Source organism: Lithobates pipiens, unplaced genomic scaffold (assembly GCF_037356315.1).
Source record: "Lithobates pipiens isolate NorthernLeopardFrog02 unplaced genomic scaffold, aLitPip1_a1.2 Scaffold_3, whole genome shotgun sequence".
NCBI lineage: Eukaryota > Metazoa > Chordata > Amphibia > Anura > Ranidae > Lithobates > Lithobates pipiens.
In genome coordinates this window covers 18,784,738-18,801,810 of record NW_027507790.1, presented here as the reverse complement: position 1 = coordinate 18,801,810, position 17,073 = coordinate 18,784,738, and the positions used below count along the sequence as shown (strand labels likewise).

The following is a 17,073-nucleotide window of genomic DNA, read 5'->3' as shown; positions in this document are numbered from 1 at the left end:
TCTGTAGCATATCTGTGTACGCTAAACATCTCTTGTATTAAGCCTATAGTCTGACCATCTCTTGTGTCATGCCTGCAGTCTCTGACCATATCTTATATCATGTCCCCAGTCTCAGACAATCTCCTGTAAGATGTCCACAGTCTCTAACCATCTCATGTATCATGTCTGCAATCTAACCATCTCTTACCATGCCTTGAAAAAGTATTCACCCGCCTTGGCTTTTTACCTATTGTGTTACATTACAGCCTTTAGTTCAATGATTTTTTCTAATCTGAATTATATGTGATGGATCAGAACACAATAATCTAAATTAGCGAAATTGTAAAAAGTAAAAAAAGTAAAATTGTAAAAATATATACATAAAACTATTTTTCAGAAATAAAAAACTGATAATTGGCATGTGTGTATATATTCACCCCCTTTGTTATTAAGCCCATAAAAAAAACTCTGGAGCAACCAATTACCTTCAGAAGTCACATAATTAGTGAAATTATGTCCACCTGTGTGAAATCCAAGCATCACATGATCTATCATTACATATACACACACCTTTTTGAAAGGCCCCAGAGGCTGCAACACCTAAGCAGGAGGCACCACTAACCAAACACTGCCATGAAGACCAAGGAAATCTTCAAACAAGTAAGGAACAATGTTATTGAGAAGTACAAGTCAGGGTTAGGTTATAAAAAATATCCAAATCTTTGATGATCCCTAGGAGCACCAAATCTATCATTACCAAATGGAAGGAACATGGCACAACAGCAAACCTGCCAAGAGACGGCTGCACACTAAAACTCACAGACCGGGCAAAGAGGGCATCAATCAGAGAGGTAGCACAGAGACCTAAGGTAACCCTGGAGGAGCTGCAGAGCTCCACAGCAGAGACTGGATTATCTGTACATAGAATGACAATAAGCCGTACGCTCCATAGAGTTGGGCTTTATGGCCAGAAGAAAGCCATTGCTTTCAGCAAAAACCAAAACGGCACGTGGAGTTTGCGAAAAGGAATGTGGGAAACTCTCAAAATGTATGGAGGAAGGTGCTCTGGTCTGAAGAGACTAAAATTTAACTTTTTGGCCATCAAAGAAAATGCTATTTCTGGCACAAACCCAACACACATCACCCAAAAAGGACACCATGTTTTTCAGCAGTCGGGACTGGGAAACTGGTCAGAATTGTGGGAAAGATGGACGTTGCTAAATACAGGGATATTCTTGAGCAAAATCTGTACCACTCTGAGGCTAGGATGGAGGTTTACAAGCGCAAACCATCCAACTTGAAGGAGATAAGTTGTGGCAAGCTCATAGAGACTTAGCCAAAGCGACTTGGAGCTGTGATAGCTGCAAAGGGTGGCTCTACAAAAGTATTGACTTTAGGGGGCTGAATAGTTATGCACGTTGACCTTTTCTGTTATTTTGTCCTATTTGTTTGCTTCACAATAAAAAAAAAAATCCATGTTAATTCCATGTTGTGAGGCAACAAAACACAAGCCAAGGGGGTGAATACTTTCACAAGGTACTGTACATCATACCCATAGTTTTTGGCCACATGCATGTTTGTTGTCTTGGAGACAGTGTAATGTTTGTATATATGTGCTCTATACCAACAAGATTTTTGGTTTGCCACAGTGAAATCAATCAAGAGTTCTATTAAAACTGGCTACTATGTTACCGAGCTTTGCACATCTTCAAGCAGCTTTTATGATGAGGGGAGTTGAAAAGATTTTTACAGCCAGCTGTACCTTCTAAAAAGGGAAAAGTTGTGGTCAAGAGCGGTTACAGAACAGACATGTGCACAATGAAATATTTTGTTTGTTTTCATCCAAAAAGTAAATTTAGTTACTCCGGAAATTCATTTTTATTTATTTCGTTTTGTTAAAAAATGCATTCGCATGAAAATCCGAAATAACGAAGGTCGAATTTGTCATTGAAGGCTTATGGTGTCTGTCGAATGTTCCAAGAAGATTCAACGGAGCAGCTAAACTGTAAGACGCCGCAATCGTACATTTCCGGTCGAATGTTCCGCCTACAAGCGATAGTAGAATTCTAATGTAGTATGACACTAGTAATAATTATATTATTACTACTAATTACTACGAATAATCTTGGACTAATAGAGTTAGGTTAGGCACATTTTTTTTTTTTTGCAAAGAAAAAAAAAAAAGAAAAAGTTATGCACATTCGACCTTTTTTGCGACTGTCTCTATAATGTCGAATCTTTTCTCTCTATGTCGAATCTTTTCTCTCTATGTAGAATGATCTTGAACTAATATGGCTAAGGTTAGGCACATTCGACCACAGGTTCGATGGACACAGATCGCTATTGTCAGCGTCATGTATATATAGTCTCCTATCTATATCGAACTGTTGTTGCAACGAAAATGAAAATAAAGCATTTATGTTGGATCTTTCGCTTTTCGGATTTTGCATGTTCATTATAGTTTGTTAAAACTATAAACGAAAATACCCGTCTATTACAGAATTGGATTGTCTTTAGTTGCTATTGTAACATGGGCAATTCTTAAGCCCCCGTACACACGGTCCGAATGGCAGGCGGCATCGGCCGCATCAATAAAAAACAGCCGACAATCAATCGTGTGTATGGCAGCAGGTTCGACAAGGTTATATCAGTGTATCAAGTGCAGGACACTGGCACGCCCCTTAAGGCGTGAACTTCCCCCATATAACCCCTCCCATTACTGGGAGTCCTCAATTTTGTAGCCAAGCAATCAAAGTGTATAAGAAGAAGGGAGGGACCTCTGTCTCCCCTGATGTACATCAAAGAAAAGGATTTTTACAGCTAAGCAGTTTTAAAAATCCTATTTTCTTTCTTATTCTTCCTTACATCAGGGGACACAGAGCCATAGTAATAACTATGTGGGATGTCCCATAGCAATGGCAACTGAAAGGGGGGGAGACAGAATCAAGGAAACAGGAGGCCAGAGGACTCATACTGCAGCCTGCAGTGTATGCTGTGCCCAAAGGCAATATCCTCATGACCTTTAATATCGATTTGATAAAATCGGATAAACGTATGAACTGAAGACCAAGTTGCAATCTTACAGATCTGAGCCATAGAGGCCTGATGATGCACCACCCAAGAGGCACCAATTGCCCTGGATGAGTGTGCTCCTAATATGAGAAGGAAGAATTTTCTTCTTTAAGCTGAAGCTTGATCAATCGCTTGACAAACCCATTTGGAAAATAGTGGATCTTGACGCTGTCTGTCCATACCTTGGACCCTCTGGCACTACAAACAAAACCTGTGTTTTGCGAACCTGAGCGGTCGCCTTTAAATATATTCTGATCGCTCTTACAACATCAAGAGACTGTAGTGCTTTCTCTTCCCCAGATTAAGGCTTCTGGGGAGAAAGAAGGAAGAATAATATCTTGGTTTAAATGAAAACCTGTTACCACTTTTGGTAAGAATTCAGGATGAGGACATCAAACCACCTCAAACTTATGCATCATGAAATATGGCTCTTACAAGACAGAGCCGTTACTTCCGATACTCTTCTAGCAGAAGAAATGGCAAGCAAAAAAAGATTATCGTTATTGTCAAAGAACCAAGAGAATTTCTCGTAAGGTTCAAAACGGCAGATTCAGCAAAGCCGAAAAGACCAATTTTAAATCCTAAGGATCCCTTGATAGGGGGATAAACCGTGTTACCCCCTAAATAAGCTATGCACCAAGAGTGGGAAGCAAGAGGCCATAGGAAAAGACATCAACACGGCCTGCATCTGGCTCTTGATAAAAGTCAAGGCCAGCTTCATTTCAGAGCCCATATGCAGGAATCCTGCCTACTGACATACTTCCTGGGGTGCCAACCCCTGGATCCATACCAAGAAACCTATGCCTTCCAGATTCTATAGTAAGTGATTCTGGAAGCCTGCTTCCTGGCATTAATCAAAGTAGACACTACTGAAGGAGATCACCCACGTTCTTCTATAGAGTGGGATTCAACAGTCAAACCTGTTCAACTCCTTGTCCGTAAAGTAGGACGAAATACCGGACCTTGTGCAAGAAGGTCTGGCTATAATGGCAGAGTCCAAAGGACTTCTACTGCCCTCTTGATGATCTCGATAAATTAAGATCTTCTGGGACCCAGCTGGGGACACCAGAATCACCTCCTTCTGTTCCTGCTTAATCCTGTGGAGAAGGCGCGGAAGTAGCAGAGCTGGAGGAAATGCATAGATCAGTGAGAACTAATCCCCTGGGAAGACTAATGCGTCTGTTCCGCCTGCTAGCGGACCCCTTGTTTGACAAAGTTGACAACCTTCTTAATGAACCTGGATGCAAATAGGGCCATGTCCAGAGTACCCCATCTGACATTTTGCTAGGAAGATGTCGGGGTGAAGAGATCATTCTCCCGGAAATAATTGTTGGCGTCTCAGATAGTACACCTGAAATATTAAAATTGCAGATAGGCAAGGAGTGATGTGTCCTGCCAAAGCTATAACATTATTCACTTATTTTTGGGCTCACAACTTCTTGTGCCTCCCCTGGTGATTGATGTAAGCCACCGCCGTGGCTCTGTCAGACCGAATCCTGTCAGGACAGTCCCGTAATCTGACCGCCAAGATTCTATGGCTAGATGTACTGCCTGAAACTTCCAAACAAAGTTCATAGGCAAGGTCCTCTAACCTGGACCATCTCCCCTGGACAGAATCCTCTTCCAGGGCTGCTCCCCAGCCTAGAAGGCTGGCATCTGTTGTTAACACCTTGCAGGATAAAAAGATTTTCCCTCCTGCTGGATAACAACCACCAATTTAGGCTCTGACCTCGGGATGTCGGGAGCCAAGCGTATTGGAAACAAACAAGGCCTGAATCCTCTTTATTCCAGACCGACAGGATGATGTCTTGAAGCAGTCTTTGTATAAAACTGCATAGGGGCGGCAGCCGAATTAAGGAATTTTCCTTTATCCTAAAAAGTTGAATTATTCCTACAATGGAACTGATTCAAGTCTGGGGTAAGAATACCTTCTTCTGTATTCTATCTATAACCAGCCCCCAAGTAACCTCCTTGATGGTTTTAAGGAGAATCTTCCTAGGCTGAGAATCCAACCTAGAGATTTTAGATATCTACAGCTGAGATTAGACTCTGGTTTTAGACCTGAGACTGAATGATCTATTAAAAGTAGATCCTTTTAATAGGCTAGGACTGCTATGCCCTGAGCCCTAACCCTGGCTAAAGGAGGTGCCAGAATCTTTCAGAACACTCGTAGTGCTTTGGCTAAGCCGGATGGCAGTGCCACAATTGAAAAAATAATTTTATATTTCAAACCGCAGAAATTTCTGCTAAGCAGGAAACTTTGGCACATGGAGATATGCAACTCCCCTCTTTGCAGGATGGACACAGCCGATCGAATTTTGAAAGGATCGGATGTTCAAGTGCCGATTCAGATCTCCGGGATCTAGAATGGGTCTTACCTCTCCGTTTGGCTCTGAGACCTTAAAAGGTTTGCGCCAAAAAAAACCTGTTCCACTAAGGGAATCTGATATCAACGACTGCTGATCCAGAGGCTAGAAAGAGACTTCTCTTTCCTTTTCTTTTTTCTCTGGAACCTTAGGAGCATTCTTTGAGGAGACAGACACTCTTGCATAAAGACTGCCGCATCAGCAGTCCCCAAGGACCCCACAGGCAGCACCCAAACAGGACCCAAACCCCGGACCCTAAAGGTCGAAAGCCGACTGAGCCATCGGGGCTCTTGAAACTCTAGATGTAACCTAGAGAAGAAAAGTCACAGAAATCCCTCTGCCCTTAACATTGTTCCTTGCAGACTTTGAGAATCGCAGGACCTTTCCCTTCACCCGAACGAGTGGGGGTGCTCCTTCATGAGAAGGCCTTAGCCATTCTGCTTTATGGGCTTTCTGCTCCCAAGATCCTGGTACTGCCCCTGGAAATTAAGGCATAAGAGAGGCTGCACGATTAATGAACTGTCTGAACCTCCTCTTACTGGTAAAGAGAGCTTTACCCCTTTTGGATATACTTATCCATTCTAAATAGTCGTACCCCAGAAAGGGACACAGACTGGCTAAGGGTTTTCACCTGGTGCTTCGGCTGATTCGGCAGCCACGGACCTCTGCAAAAATGCACTAGTCCAAGTATAAGCCATAGGGCTTAAATGATCGAGTCCTTCATAGCATCTGTGAGACACAGTGCGTCAAATACACCAGCCCCCTGCCGGGCCTGCTGATAAGGCAGAACTTTCAGGTATCTCACACCTGTTCCTTAACCCCTTGGAGTCCATATTCCAATGCACTGGCATGACTGAAAATGTGCTCCACCACAATAGTGGAGCAGACGTTAAAGGGTTAATGGACTGAGCTACTCCAATTGCAGCCAGAACTGCAAAAAACATCTCGTCTTTAAAAGGAAAATCCAACCTTAACTCGCTGGATCCTTTAACATCAGTGCATTATCCACTGGACATGAGACTCTGCTCACTGAGGTGACTGCAGCATTAATAGCTGGAACTCTCCATTTCTTTCATAGAAATGTTCCCATTCAGAATACATAGCTATGCATGAATAGGAAAAACATCCCCAGGTGGGGGAGGTTCAAATGAACCCTATTAGAGGTAGATACCTCAATAGCCTGTGCTGCAGGCAACAAAAGGGTTAAGTAAGGGAGTAGACAAACACCTGACTTGTGCGGCTACTTCCTCCTTGTTAGGACCTCCGAAGAGGAAAAATAAGTATCTTCCAATATTTGGGAAGATCTACCTTATCCCCTGCCTCCTGCACCTTAACAAAAGGGCCCTGAGGACTAGATGGGAATCTGTTATATTTAGTCCTACTATGGAGAGACATAGCAATAATCTTTTAAATGGTAGAAGAAAAAACCTGTTTGTATGAAATATACAGGGACAGAAGTGTTCTACCCTTGATGGCTCATCTGACTTGCCGTATTTTTCTTTTTTACCTCTCAGGGGAGGAAGACATTCTTTTGGAAGGGTTTTTAGTTTGTTGTATACCATTAACCCCTTAGAACCCTTAGAGGAGTTACTGGTCACTTTGTCACTCATAGCTTACAGTACAAAGCAGAGGCAGAACCAGCAAAAGAATGTTACACTTGCTAGGCTATAGTATAGTACAAAAGCTGCTATTAGTCCTAGCTATACAGTACAATGTTGTCAACAAAAGGGGGATGCCTGTGTCACCAAACCTGACCAGCAACCACTCTGCTCTGTCCCTCCACCGTCAGACTGCAGCTTTTCCTGTATAGCCTAAATTACTTCCTCCGCGTGTGGCCGGCGTCTGGCGCCGTTTAGCCACGGCCCCCCTTCCTCTTCCAACAGGGAAGTGTGTGAGCACCGGCATCAAGGCGGGCAGCGGGGGGTAAATCCTCCACCTGACGAGCGCCCGTGTCCTGGCCAAAAAACTTTTTTTTCTTTTTTTTTTTTAAGAAAAAGAGGCAGCTGGCTGGTATTATGAGGAATAAAAAATGCCAAACTAAGGGGCCCAGGAAGTGATCAGAACCCCCCTTCATAACTGAGGGTCTGAACTGGCTTGAACGGAGAGGAGAGTGGAGCTTCTGCCGTTTCCAGCGTCAGAATGGCGAGTGCTCAATACAGCCTCCAGTGGTGACACAAAGACATGACAACACAATGCATGGAAGGAGAGATTCCTGAGAAAATCTCCCCTACCTTTCCTCACCGCAGGGTTTACCAGAGATAAAAAACTCAATCTTCGCCCTTCACGGTAGGCGCGAAACCTTGAAAGGAAACCTTTAGGATCAAGGATACACTCAGGTAATCCCATAATCCTGGACCTGCGAGAAGACCCTGTCAGTAAACTTTTATTGGCTTTACTACCAAAAAGTACTGGATCCCATGTTCCAGCTTTAAAAGCATTCGCAAGCAAAAACCTTGCGTCTTCGGATGACGAGGCCCGGGTACCATTCATTTAGTCCATTATGGAGACATCAGAACGGATCCAGTCAGGATGGCTGGCTCTCAAAGGATTACTGCCCGTGGAGCTCAGGACACATCCTTACACATCCTTAGACACTGGCGAAAAAACTGAGGACCCCCAGTAATGGGAGGGGTTATATGGGGGAAGTTCACGCCTTAAGGGGCGTGCCAGTGACCAGCACCTGATACGCCGATATAACCCACGTAGTTATTACTATGGCTCTCTGTTCCCTGATGTAAGAAAAGGAAACTCAGTGTGTACCAGGCTTTAATCATGTAGTAGCTATATCAGTTAATAGTATTTACATCATACTAAAATATACTGAAACTTCAAAGGGAACCTATACTTTGCTAAAGCATGGTAAAGCAACAGATTCACTTTAATGGTTGGTCCCCCGGCAGTCTTTTCTTGCCTTCCTCTCATATAGTTGCACTGCCATATAGGGGAATATTCAACTTTTGTTACTCCTCCTGCACAGGGGCAAGGAAGTGAAGGGAAGTATAGGTTCACTTTAAGCTGCAGTTCAATTTGTATGATGGAAACAAAAGTAAATGATTAAGCTACTACATGACTGAATTGGCCATGCTACAATATTAACTAATGACAATACAGTTCTGCAACTGGTAATGACCATTTTTCTAATCATTTTTCCTGAGAAGGTTTCAATGCTGCATGTCTTTAAAATCTTTTCAACCGACCTCATCATAAGCGCTTCTTGCAGATGCATCTGTACAAAGCTAGTCTTTTGCTAGAAATGCAGGAAAAAGCAACGTATTTACTTTAAATTGGCTAGATATGTGCAGCCTAAGGTCCATATGCAAAAAAAAAATAATCACCCCTCGTATCTTTATCGTGCATTTTTTGTAAGAGCCTAGTTACTAGTAACAATCACACAGAACAGTTATTGGTAGCAACTATGCCCGATTCCTGCAACTAGTGTAGCAAGCTAAATATAAAATTTGTTTGTTTTTAAAAATTTGATTGTCAGAAAATTAATATTTGGTATGCTAAAACTCAACTTCTTCAAAAGTTCCAGCATAAATTTGGCAATTTTATGGCAACATTACAAGTTTTCCGTCAGTTATTAATCTCCTAGTGACTAAATTTATATAAATACAAAAACTTAATGCCAGTCAAATGTGTTTTGTTTTTTTAATAATTTCTACACCAATCTTAACCATCTGTAGACAGAGGAAACAATCTAAACTACGGGGGTAAAAAATACTGTGTACAGGTCAATTCCACTAACTTGTGCTGACTTGGGGGCATGATTAAGATGGTGGCGGTGTAGGACGCTTAGTTGAAGAGATCTGCTACCACCGCAGGGAATTTATCCTATTTTTCTACCCTGGGACTCTCCTAGGCTATCTGTATTTCTCCCTAAATCATCCGGGTGGGGAATGGCATGGACCCGGAACCGTACTAAGACGCAAAAGCAGGGAAACACCCCTAAATCACCCAAGTCTCCTGCGGAGCGGCTGTACACCTGGCCAATAAGAGCAACATGGCATCCCAGACAGAGGTCCCGGAGCCCACACTTACTGAGCAGAGTAACTTTGCTACCCTAATGCAGGCGATTACAGGCTGCCAAACCATGCTGTCAACTCTCACTACCAAGACTGACACCGTTCAGCCGGAGATCGATAAGATCTGCCAGAGGGTTACAGAGACCGAGCGCCGGCTGAGTGATACGAAAGACACAGTCCGCTACCACTCGGCCTCCATGCACACCCTGTACGTGAGAGTGCGTTCCCTTGAGTGGAGAGCTGATGACGCAGAGAACTGCAACAGACGGAACAATCTTAGGATCATAGGTATGTCTGAGGGATCAGAAGGCTCAGATCCCCTGCATACATGGAGTGCCTGCTCCACACACTTTTCCCTCGGGTGGCCTTCTCGACCTTCTTTGTGGTGGAGAGAGCGCACAGGATGCCACCGCAATGTGGGCTGGCTGGCTCCCCACCACGTACCTTCATCTTCAGGCTGCTTAATTTCTGAGATCGTAATCTGATCCTGCGAGAGGCTCGTAAGCTGCACGACACCCGTCATGAGGCTGCACGTCTGATGTTTACCCGACTTTTTGTGGACACCCAGAAGCTCTGGAAATCATTTGACATGGTGAAGCAATCTCTGAGAGCAAAGGCTGTCAAGTATAGTATGTTATTTAGATGGTTGCTTGTTCAAGTGAAGGAACATCTTATGTAGGTACATAGCTGTTGACCAAAGTTTCTATTTAATTGGATGTGGTGGTGGGTGATGTGGAAGGGGTCTGGAACTGACCTCTTCCCAGGGTCCGGATGCTTTTATAGACTTGGTCCTACAGCACCGTCCATTTCATTTCTACCCCCAGCTATGGCTACTTTAACTATGATCTCATGGAACGTCAGGGACCTAAACTCCCAGATTAAGCGCTCCTTGGAGTTTACTTTCCTTAAAACATACTGCCCTGATATATGCGTTTTTCAGGAAATCCATTTAACGGGTAGTAGTCCTTAGCCTTAGAAAACCCTGGGTGGGTCACTATTACACCACTTACTCCAAGCCAGGGGGGTGCTTATTCACAAGTCACTCTTTCACTCTGGTGGATTTGCATCTGGACCCTTGGTGAAAATGTGTAATTCTCCACGCGGTAATTGCAAATGTACTTTATACATCCCCCCCCCCCCCCCCACCGCTATCTTGCCAGTCTTCAATAAGATTGCCCAGTACCTAGCAAATGTTTTGGTTGATAATGTGGTTCTGGCAGGGGATTTCAACATGCTTCCTTGTCCCGATCTGGACAAGCTGACACCAGTTGGGGCCGTGGACTCCCCGGTCTCTCGCTAGGCCTCCACATTTGGCCTTACAAACGTCTGGCGATGGAAAAATCCCCTCCAGAGAAGTTTTACCTGTCAGTCTGCCATGTCCAGAATTGGTCTTGTGTATGTCAGCGGCCTTGTCCTTGCCAAGGTACAAGAGATATCTATTCTGCCAAGGGGAATATCTGATCACACGCCTATCCTGCTACACGTAAATGTCTGTCCTGCTCCCACTGACTGCCTGTGGAGCCTGTCGCGGTTCTGAGTCTCAGATGACAGGGTTGCTCCGGGTGCTGAATCAGATGTACAAAGGTATTGTAACGCTAACCTACTTGCCACTGACTCCAAACTCCAGCTGGGATGCTTTTAAAGCCCATGTACGGGGATACCATCAGATGAAAATCGGTCAAGGTCCAACGCCAATCTGGACAGGAGCTGGCTCAGGCTGAGCAGAGAGCCAGTGCACTAGAACATTATGTTACTGCTAGAGATGAGGCGACGCACTGAGACCTACAGTGTGCTTTGCGTGAAGTGATGTTGCTGAGGGTTGCATCGGCCAAAAAACTACTGTTGCATCAGTCGCAGCGTATTTTCGAATGGGGCGAGCAGACTGGTCGTCTCTTGGCATGGCTATCCAAAAAACAATTGGTCATGAAAGGTATTGCAAATGTTAAAGATGCTGATGGACAGCTGGTATCTGACCCTGAAGGTATTAATGACTGCTTTGCCTCCTTTTACAGAGACCTCTACTCTTCTAGGGTGAGATACTCTGGACCTGAGCTCCAGGTTTTTCTGTAGGACATCCAGCTTTACACTTGGTCTGAGGAGGCTGGGTAGAGGATTGACGCTACGCTCACCCTAAAGCAAATTCAGCAGGCTATAGGTTCCATGCAGGCAGGGAAAACATTGGAAGATGATGGTCTCCTGGCAGAATTTTACAAAGCATATATGGAGGAGGCAACAGCTAGTTGGCTGTTGGAAGTACTGTCGGCCTCCTTTGAGGACTCTTCTCTCCCTTCCTCAACGTCTACAGCTATTATTGTTGTGCTACCCAAACCCGGCAAGGACCCTGAACTATGCTCCTTGTATAGGCCCATTTCGCTGCTTAACGTGAATGCGAAGAACCTAGCGAAGGTGCTGACGACTGGGGATAACAAGGTCATCCTATCCCTGGTTCAGAGAGACCAAACTGGGTTTATGCCAGGGCGGGGTACTGACATGATCTTGAGAAGGCTTCACACAGTCATAGCCAGTGTTTCGGCTGGGGGGGCTCCGGGGTGGTGGCTTCGCTGGATGCGGAGAATGTCCTTAACTCAGTGGAGTGGGAATATCTGTGGCTCGTCCTTCAGAAGTTTGGTCTAACTTTATCTCCTGGCTGCGGATGCTTTATTCAGCCCCTTCAGCCAGAGTTTGGACAAATAGTATGCTTTCAGCCCCCTTCCATCTCCAGCGAGGCACCAGGCAAGGCTGTCCCCTCTTCTCGGCCGATTTCACATTGACAATTGAGCCATTGGTGGAGCTCAAGGACCTCCGGGGAGGTACAGGGCATCTCGAGTCCCCCCAGTTGAAAAGATGATACGTTACTGTACCTGCATGACACCCAACAGTCACTACGGGAGGCCTTGGCTATTATTGACCAGTTTGGGTTCTTTTCAGGAGTTAAGGCGAATTGGGACAATGTGCTTCTGTTTCCATTGACAGAGGGGAATCAGTTGGTCGACCCACAGATCCCTCTACAGCAGGTATCCCTTTTTAAATATTTAGGCACCCACATTCAGAGGAAACCCCTACGATATTTAGATGACAACTTATACCCTGTGCTCCAAAAATTTATCCACCAATGTAATATATGGAAGAACCTCCTACTCACTCTGGTGGGAAGAGTAAATCTGTTAAAAATATCCTACCTGCCTAAATTCCTCTACATCTTCTGCCAATCCCCAGTCACTATCCCAGCTGCTTTCTTCCTTAAACTTGATCAAGCCGTCACCTCATTTATCTGGACGGGCTCGACCCCTCCAAGTGGCCAAAACCACACTGCAGCTTTCACTGACTGAGGGCAGTTTGTCCCTGCCAAACTTCAGAAAATACTACTGGGCTGCACAAATGGTCATGGTGAGGTGGTGGCTTGCTCAAGACATTCTGGGGTCCTACTCTGAACTTAGCAATCTCGTATATTGAGGGCCCAAATATAGTTCCCAAGTAACCACTCCTATGAAAACAGCGCTTATGGCCTGGAAGCAAGTTACCCAGCATTTTAGCTAGGCGGGCACCATATCTCCACGCACCCCATTATGGGGCAATCGCTCTCAACCTCATCTCAGATTTTTACCGGATCCCCAGACCTGGACTAGATATACTATTACAAAACGGAGTCATATTATGTCAGGAGGGCACATCCTTCCCCTAGAAGAACTTAGGCGGCAATTTAAACTACCTCCATGGATGTACTTTAGATATATGCAACTCAGACATGCTGTACGGGCCCAATTCCCTGATGGGGTTGTTCTTACAGTACGCTCAGTTGAATCCCTTCTTGCTGCTGCTGGAATCAGCCGCACACTGTCCTTCATATACCTGAGACTTACCTGCAAAGATACCTCAAACACGCTTCAGTTGTTTGGAGTGTGGCGGCAGGACATTCCTGCTCTGACGGAGGAAAACTGGACTAAGGGTACGTCTAACCATCTGTTAAAAGCAGGGGTTTAGTTAGCACACATTTGCAAACGCATGTGAAAGCTGCAAGGCCTTGTCACGGCACCTTGCGTTGCTTGCAGTCCTAACACTACAAATTCACAGTGGAAGCACATGCATGGAATGGATAGATGTGGGACAGGTGAGCCTGGAGACTGCCCAAGCCCCCTTAAAGGAACAGGAGCACACTGGACCCCCAGCAAGAGCACAATGGCAGCAAAGGTGCCCAGTGTGTCCCCATGTGAATGCCTTGCAGCTTTCACATGAGTTTGCAAATGTGTGCTAACTAAACCTCTGCTTTTAACAGACGGTTAGACAGGTTAATTTGGTTGGTCAGCAGTTGGGAGTTGAGCTATGGAATCGTCTTTGTTTTATATGTATATGACCCTCCATAGGCTCTTTGCTGTGAAGGCCAGCTATAGGTGTGGGCAGAGGCCAGTTTTTTGTTACTGTTTGTATATATGGTCTGGGGACACACTGGGCACCTACGCTGCCATTGTGCTCTTGCTGGGTGTCCAGTGTGCTCCTGTTCCTTTAAAGGGGGCTTGGGCAGTCTCCAGGCTCACCTGTCCCACATCAATCCATTCCATGCATGTGCTTCCACTATGGAGACATTTATAAATTTGTAGTGTAAGGACTGCAAGCAACGCATGGTGCCGTGACGAGGCCTTGCAGCTTTCACATGCGTTTGCAAAAAGAAACCCCTGCTTTTAACAGACGGTTAAACATGTTAATTTAGTTGGTCAGCAGACTGGTTGGTGAGTTGAGCTATGGAATTGTCTGTTTTATATTGGACTAAGTGTCTGCAACATTGCATCCCATTTATGATCTCAGCCAAGGACCGCTTTGTACAATTAAAATTTTTGCATTGAGTGTACTACACTCCCCTCAGGCTCTCCATGATTTACCTGGGTGTGGACGACACATGTCCCAAATGCAGGCAGTCAGTGGCAACTTTTCATATGGTGTGGGAGTGCCCCCATATTCACACCTTCTGGGCAGGCAGTGGTCATTGGTGTGAATGGAGTTATAGGACTCTCTGGACAGGGACCCACTTGTCTTTCTGCTGGGCATCACTGACAATCTGGCAACCAAACACACTAAAAACTCTTCATATTTTACGTGGCCTACTATGCCAGGAAGACGATTCTCTCCAGATGGAAGCTCCCAGATCCCCCCACCCAGCTCTCACTTATGAACGCTGTTCTACCCCTATACAAACTTACTTATATGGGGCGCAACTGCCCTCAGAAATTTGACAAAATCTGGGCAACCTGGGTACAAGCTAGGCACCCCACGATATATGAACAGCTTTGAAAATATAAGAAATTTTAATAAGTAACTGGCTGAGGGATCCACAGGTATAGCTAGATCCTCCTTTTTCCTATTAGATGGCGGAAATATATCCCAGGGCCTAAGGTGGACGCGGTTTTCCCCATCCCCCCCTCCCCTCCTTGCCCCCCCCCCCCCCCCATGTCCCCTTTTCCCCTCTGCTTCTACTCTTACATACTAAACCCCCGTAGGGGTACATTGTTGCCCGAAGGTATGTTGCACTCTCCACTAGCCATGATGCTCTAAATATAAACCTTCTCCCGGATGATGAGATATTGCAATTTGCCATTGGGTACGATCTATTATTGATAGTTGATTTATGTTGGTTGGTTCCTGTGGTGAAGAACAGATCCGTAATGGCACTGTTGAAATATTCCTTTATGTCAAACTAACGTATCATTTACATGTGTAATGGTTTACTACTCCAATAAACACTCCTGTTAAAAAAATAAATACAAATTGTGTGGAAAAAAAAAGGTTTCCAACACTTGCCAGCATAACTGTAAGGGCCAGTTCACACCACATGCAGCCCAGTGTGTTTTATTTTCCTGCATTGAACGTAGGTTATATTGTTTTTAAATGCATAGTTCACACAAGTGTGGTCCGTTCCATGGTGTTCCAGAAAATAAAGTAGAACAGGTCGCATTTTTCCTGCCATGGAATGCAGTACACACACACCGAAATGCACTGGAACACATCAAAAATGCTCCGGACCCCAGTACAGTGGAAAAAAATAGGCAGAAAACAAAGTAAAAAAAGCACCTGCAATGCGTCCGGAAACTTATCAAGAACACACTGGAACAAGTAAAAAATGTGCATGCAGAAACGCATCTGGAACGGATATGGAGTGAATTTTTGTGGTGTGAACCAGCCCTGAAAAAAAACTGTATAAAATCAATGCAAAAACCAGTAGAAATATGTTGAGAGTTGGTTTCATCTCCACACTGTTAGAGGCCACCATTGCTCTATAATTTGCTTGTGTTTATAAGCACTTTTAGATGTCAGGAGGAGGATTAGGCTTCTTACACATGGGATTCTGAGCCCATACAACAAAAAATTCCAGTGCATTTTCGCTGCTTGCATAAACACTCAAAATGTTCTATTTTTTTGTATATGCTATAGGAATATTTATGTGAGCACTGGTGTATGTCTATGGGGGCTGTAAGTAGGACCTGGGATTTCCAGGTGGGGACAACATGCTGGAACTTATGTTGCACAGGCTCAGGTACCCATGTGAAAGGGGCCATATGCTGAAATTTACATTGCATGAGTTCAGGCGCCAATGTCCAAGAGGCCCAAAAGATATTTTTCCAAAGCCACAAATGAGGCTTTCCTTAACATCCAAGCAAATCTAGGTACAGTCACCACTTTGAATGATCGGTGCAAATCTCAGTAACGCATGTAAGTATTTAAGATTTAAATACGGCAAACATGGGGTTAGTCTAGGTTCACATCTATGCAATGCTAAAAAAATAAAATAAAATAAAAAACGGGGGGGGGGGGAAAAAAAAAAAAAAAAAAAAAAAGTTTCATAGTTTATTTTTATTTTTTGCAAACAGGTATTTTTTCTGCATTGATATTCACTGACGAGGCTGCACTGATGGGCACAGATGGGTGGCACTGATGAGCAGCACTGGTGATGAGGCACTGATGGATGACATTGATAGGTGGCACTGTGAGCACCGATGGGTGGCGCTTGTGGACACTGGTAGGCGGCACTGTTGTTCACTGGTAGGTGGAAATTGTGGGCACAGAAGACTACGCGACTGCTCTCCTTGATCAGGACCGATGTCCCTCTGACAGCCGCCGGTGATCGGCTTTTTTTTTTCCTTCTCACACTATCAGCGTGAGGAGAAAAAACAACAAGTTAGCGGTTTACATCACATGATCAGCTGTCATTGGCTGACAACTGATCACATGGGAAGGAGCCAGGATGGACCCCTTACTCCGATCTGTGATCAGCCGAGTTCTCAAAGACTCACTGATCCCACAGAGCATGCCCTCCAGGGGGCACGCTGGCCACTCGAGCACGGGAGGACATCTACTGACGCTCTCCTGGCAAAGTAGGCCTGTGCTGTAGTCATCATTTGGCTATAGCGTGGACAGAAGGGGTTAATAAACTCTGTATAGCTGGTTGTTAGGGATTGGGCCAGGAAGATGGTCTCTGCGTCCTTAACAACAGATGACTCATCAGCTGTCAGCTGATGGGGATCTGGGAGCCCCCTAGTTAAAAGGGGGCTTCCAAATTCTGATAAACCGCATGGGGGTACCCCCCGATTCCATACCAGACCCTTATCCAAGCAAGGAGCCCGGCAGGCCAGGAAAGGTAGGAG

At 44.9% G+C, this 17,073-nt stretch overlaps 1 protein-coding gene across 4 annotated transcripts in view; it reads right to left on the bottom strand.

Moving 5' to 3' along the window:
- Positions 1-17,073, bottom strand: part of KIAA1671 (KIAA1671 ortholog) — a 247,289-nt gene that overhangs the window by 150,249 nt on the left and 79,967 nt on the right. The window lies entirely within an intron of this gene.